The sequence below is a fragment of the Camelus bactrianus genome, chromosome 26, assembly GCF_048773025.1.
Source record: "Camelus bactrianus isolate YW-2024 breed Bactrian camel chromosome 26, ASM4877302v1, whole genome shotgun sequence".
NCBI classification, from domain to species: domain Eukaryota; kingdom Metazoa; phylum Chordata; class Mammalia; order Artiodactyla; family Camelidae; genus Camelus; species Camelus bactrianus.
In genome coordinates this window covers 22,432,650-22,438,649 of record NC_133564.1, presented here as the reverse complement: position 1 = coordinate 22,438,649, position 6,000 = coordinate 22,432,650, and positions in this window count along the sequence as shown.

Here is a 6,000-nt window from a genome sequence, read left to right as displayed (position 1 = left end):
ATTGAGATATAATTGGCTTAAAATAAATGGCATGCATTTAAAATGTACAATTTGGTTGGTTTGGACAAATGCATATACCTGTGATACTATCACTGTCATCAAAGTGATGAACATCTCCATCACCTCCAAGTCTTCTCATGCTTCTTTGTTATCTTTCTCTTTTGCTCTTTTCTCCTTCTCCACCCTCAAGCAACCACTGATCTTCCTTCTGTTACAGCAGATTAGTTTAAAATTTCTTGGCACTTATTTACATGAAATCATATATATGTATTTTCTTCCGGCTTCTTTCACATAGCATGATTATTTGAGACTAATCCATGCTGTTGCACGTATCAATAGTCTATTTTTTATTGCTGAGTAGGGTTCCATTGTAAGGATATACTACAATTATTTTATCCATTGACCTATTAACGGACATTTGGGACAATAACATTGGGACAAGTTATTTGACTACTACAAATAAAACTGCAATAAACATTCACGTACAAGTCTTTGTATGCAAAAATTCTTTCGTTTCCTTGGATAAATATTTAGGAGTGAATGGCAGGGTCATTTGATAGGCGTATTTTAAACTTTTTCAGGAACTATCAAACTGTCCTCTAAAGTGGATTTTCTGTTTTATATTTCCACCAGAAATTCCTGAAAATTTTGTTGTACCACATGCATGGCAACACTTAGTATAATCAGTATCTTTAATTTTAGCCATCCTGAAAGATGTGTAGTCATATCTCATTTGCATTTTCCTAGTAATTAATAATTTGGAGCATCTTTTCCTCTGCTTACTTATCATCAGTATACCTTTGATAAAGTACCTGTTCAAATGTTTTGTCCATTAAAAAAACTGGGTTGTGGTTTCCTTATTACTGAGTTGGAGAGATCTTCATATATTCTGCATACAAGTCCTTTATTAAGTGATTTGCAAATATTTTCTCTCAGTTTAGTTTGCCTTTTCATTTTTTCCACAGTAGAGTAGAAGTTCTTAAATTTGATAAATGAAAAAAATTAACGTTTTTCTTTTATAGATTGCCTTTCTGGTCTCATGGTAAAGAAATTAGGTTTCATCGCCAAATCTAAGATTGCAAAGATTTTTTTTCCTATTTTTTTATGCTAGAAGTTTTATGGCTTTAGCTTTTACGATTAAGTTCTTTGATACATTTAGTTAATTTTTTATATTGCATAGTGAGAGTATGGATCAAAGTTGTGTTTTTTTTTTTAATAAGGACACCCAGTTGCTCCAGCACCATTTGTAACAGTCTTCCTCCACAGAATTATCTTTGTCCCTTTAACAAGAATCAATGGACCAAATGTGTGGTTCTATTTCTAGACTTTCTATTCTGTTCCATTGATCTATTTGTATATCTCTTAAGTAATGCCACATCATATTAATTATTGTAGCTTTAGAGTAAGTTTTGAAATCAAGAATGTAAATATTCTAACTTTGTTCTTCTTTTTCGAAGTTGTTTGGATTATCTAGACCATTGCATTTCTGTATGAATTTCAGAAGCAGTTCCTCCATTTCTACAAAAATGCCTGTTGGGATTTTGATCAATCTGGGAGAAAACTAACATCCTAATAATATTGAGCCTTATATTTCATGAACACAATCTATCTCTTCCATTTAGATTTTTTTAAAACATTTTTATTGATTTATAATCATTTTACAATGTTGTGTCAAATTCCAGTGTTCAGCACAATTTTTCAGTTATACATGAACATGGTACAAAAACAGACATATAGACCAATGGAACAGAATAGAGAGCCCAGAAATGAACCCACAAACTTTTGGTCAACTCATCTTCGACAAAAGAGGCAAGAATAAACAATGGAATAAAGACAGTCTCTTCAGCAAATGGTGTTGGGAAAACTGGACAGCAGCATGTAAAACAATGAAGCTAGAATACTCCCTTACACCATACACAAAAATAAACTCAAAATGGATCAAAGACTTAAACATAAGACAAGATATGATAAACCTCCTAGAGGAAAACATAGGCAAAACATTATCTGACATACATCTCAAAAATTTTCTCCTAGAAGAAATAAAAGCAAGAATAAACAAATGGGACCTAATGAAACTTACAAGCTTCTGCACAGCAAAGGAAACCATAAGTAAAACAAAAAGACAACCTACGGAATGGGAGAAAATTTTTGCAAATGAAACCGACAAAGGCTTGATCTCCAGAATATATAAGCAGCTCATACGACTCAATAAGAAAAAAATAAACAATCCAATCCAAAAGTGGGCAGAAGACCTAAACAAGCAATTCTCCAAGGAAGACATACAAATGATCAAAAGGCACATGAAAAAAATGCTCAATATCACTAATTATCAGAGAAATGCAAATCAAAACTACAATGAAGTATCACCTCACACCAGTCAGAATGGCCGTCATTCAAAAATCCACAAATGACAAATGCTGGAGAGGCTGTGGAAAAAGGGGAACCCTCCTACACTGCTGGTGGGAATGCAATTTGCTGCAGCCACTATGGAAAACAGTGCGGAGATTCCTCAAAAGACTAGAAATAGACTTACTGTATGACCCAGGAATCCTACTCCTGGGCTTACATCCAGAAGGAACCCTACTTCAGGATGACACCTGCACCCCAATGTTCATTTAGATTTTTAATTTCTTTTACCAGTGTTTTCTATTTTTTATTGTAATAGTCTGACACATTTTTTGTTAGATTTATCTCTAAGTATTTCATATTTTTGAGACTATTGCAAATGGTGTTTTCTAAAGTTTTCATTTCCAAGTGATTATTGCTATTACATGGAACACAATTCACTTCTGTACATGGATTTGTATCCTGAAAACTTCCAAAACTCACTAATTCCAGTAGCTTTCTGATGATTCCTAAGATTTTCTACATAGATCATATGTTCTTAAAGATAGTTTTGCTTCTTTTTTTCCAATCTGGATGTTTTTCATTGTTGTTTTTGTTGTTGTTTTATTCCACGGGCCAGAATCTGCATTATAATGTTAAACAACACTGGTGAAAGTGGACAGTCTTGCCTTGTCTTGGATCTAAGGGAAAAAGCATTTGGTCTTTTACCATTAATTACAATATTAGCTACAAGAATTTTTTGTAGATGTCCTTTATCAGGGGAAGAAAATTCCCGCTATTCCTGTACTTCTCAACTAGGAGTGAGTTTGTTTAATAGGGACGTTTGGAGATGTTTGGACATATTTTTGGTTGTCACAGCTCGGGCAGAGTGGTGTTTGGGCTGCAAAACATACTGCAATGCACAACACGGTTTCTCACAACAAATGATTATCTGACCCAAAATGTCAGCTTCCCACAGCAAATAATTATCTGACCAAAATGTCGACAACGTTGAGGTTGAGAAACACTTCCCTATTCTATTTCCAGTTCGCTGAGAGTTTTTTTTTTTTTTAATCAGGAAAGGATACTGAAATCCAAAAATATTTTTCTGAATAAGATTTTTCTTTTTTAAGCCTGCATAAAGTTTTTCTTTTTTCAGTCTGTTAATAATGGCACATTTCATCAATTGAATTCCCAAAATTAAACAAACTATACATTCCTGGGACAAATCATACTTTGTCATGATGTATTATTATCTTCTGCATATTACTGAATTTAATTTGCTAAAATTTTGTTAAGAATGCTTGTGTCTGTGTTGCAATGGGATAATGGTTTGTTGTTTTCTTGTTATTTTTGCTATTAATTTCTAATTTAATTTCATTATGGCTGGAGAACATAATATGGATAATGTGAAATTTTTGATTTTCTTAAGGCTTGTTTCATGACCAAACATATGGTCCATTTTGGTAGATGCATTTGAAAAGAATGTATTTTTTTTTTCGGTAATGTTTTTATAGATGAAGTATCTGATCAAGATCCAGAGAACTGAAAAATTTTCACTACGATTCTGTCAAGCAGGAAGGAAACAGCATCCATTAAATATAAACTGGAGGTTTATCTCTAGAGAGCCCTCAGTTTCAATGGATTCCTATTGAGCAACCTAATATTTTCTTGAAACAGAGGTCATCCTGCTCCTGGAATATTTTAAGCATTATCCAATTTAAACTCAACATACCAGTAGAATAATCATTTATATTTGAAATGAGTATTATTAGCTAGGTATTAGCCAAAGCCTTGACAATTGAGTCCAGCCAATTTTAAAGAATAAACGTATCAGTGCATGTGCTTGTTTGAGTATCCAATAGAAATCATCATTTCACTTACAGATTATCAGCCTTGATAGAAGTGGTATGTAAGCCATTAGAAATAAATAACACAATTAGAACTGAAAGGATATAGACAATTCTTTCTCGAACTCTTGAGAAATGTTGATGTTCTATTCAGTATCCAATGGGACATAGTCACATTTATATAATATCACTTCTACAGCCTGGCCTTAATTATTTTTTTGGATAAAGCAACACACAACAGCATTTTCTTTCATGAATTTCAATGACCCAGTTTCCATTTTGTATGAGGAAAAAATTTTTTTAAACTTTAAAATGAATGTTTTCATGAAATTATATATCTCATTTTAAGTTGGAGAAAAGTATGTTGGGCAGAATGGAGTAACAACTTTGCCAAAATTCAAATGTTAGAAAAATAGTTTGAAAGAGTTTGCAAAACATGTGTCATAATAAGTTTCTTCTATCCTTATGTTGGAAGGTTGAGTTTCACTTTACTAAAATAATCCTATTGTGGAATAAAATACAGAAGAGTTTCCTCTACTTATATTAGCTATTCGTGGGCCAAAATAGAGTGTCGATTATAGTTGCCAAGTTCCTATGTAGACAAATGAATCACAGAAACACAGTAGCTATTTTATTTGGGGCCGTGCTGAGCTGCAAGATTTTTAATGAGTTAAAATAATATTTTTGGTTTTGAGTAGAAAGTGTGAACTATCAAAAACACAGACGTTTGACTTTAAAGTTTAGGACAAAAACAACTCCACATGCAAAGGCATCTTGAGCAGCAGACCCACTGAACTTGGAGATGGAATCCCCTGAGCAATGGGCCCTAGGATTGTTTTCTTTGGGCTATGTATCCAGGAAGCCAGTCTGATGATACTGAAGCTCTTGAGAGAAGATTCTTCTATCATTAGCTTTCAAACTCAAACATACACATGTAAGAAAAATTGTTTTACCTTATGTAATAGCCATGCCAAGATGGTTATTTGCTTCTCTTCTAGATGGGGAAATAACTATAATGATAATTCCTCCTAAAAACCAACTTGATAAACCACAGAATATACAAGATATATAAGCAATAGAATAAGTGAATTAGAAGAAATCTTTTCCTTAAAATAAAGTGGATCAAGTAGTTTTGTTAACATCAATCTTTTTTCTTTCAAGTGCTGATTAGAAAAAGAAGATCAGTTAAACTCAACAAATGTTTCTGACACCTACAGCAAGGCCCAGTGTTATTAATGATTTTGAAGATAATTGTGACAATTCAAAGAAAATTGAAACAATTACTTTACAATCTGATAATTTAAAAAAGTATTTAGACATGCATGTACTCTATAATTTTTGCAACTGTTTTATTTTCCATTTTAAGTGAAAGTCATTTTTAACATTTCTCTCCAAATCTTTGTTATCCTAAGCCCTCACTCTAATGTCTTGCTTTTCTGTAAATGCCTTCCCAGATGGTCCAAAAATTATATGTAGCCACTCTCTTCTCTATTTCCTCTTAATACTTTATTTATACCTCTATTCAAACATGCCTCTTGTTTGGGAATATTGTAAGGGAGATTTGCTAAAGGAATACCCTAAATTAAAGACTGATCTCTTACATTTAGGGAAGTCATTCCTTGCAACCAAAAGAAAAATTTCAGGGTGGGAGAAGGCAAATAGATAAGAAAAAAGGGAATAGAATGATGAAACAACAAAATTCTAGAAATTAGTGGGATGCCACCTCCAGAACCCTAGTTTTTCCTGAATTGTAAATATACGTTACGATCCTACATACCAAGATGATTCACATCTGAATCTCCTATTGTGAGTTCGAGGCCATGTC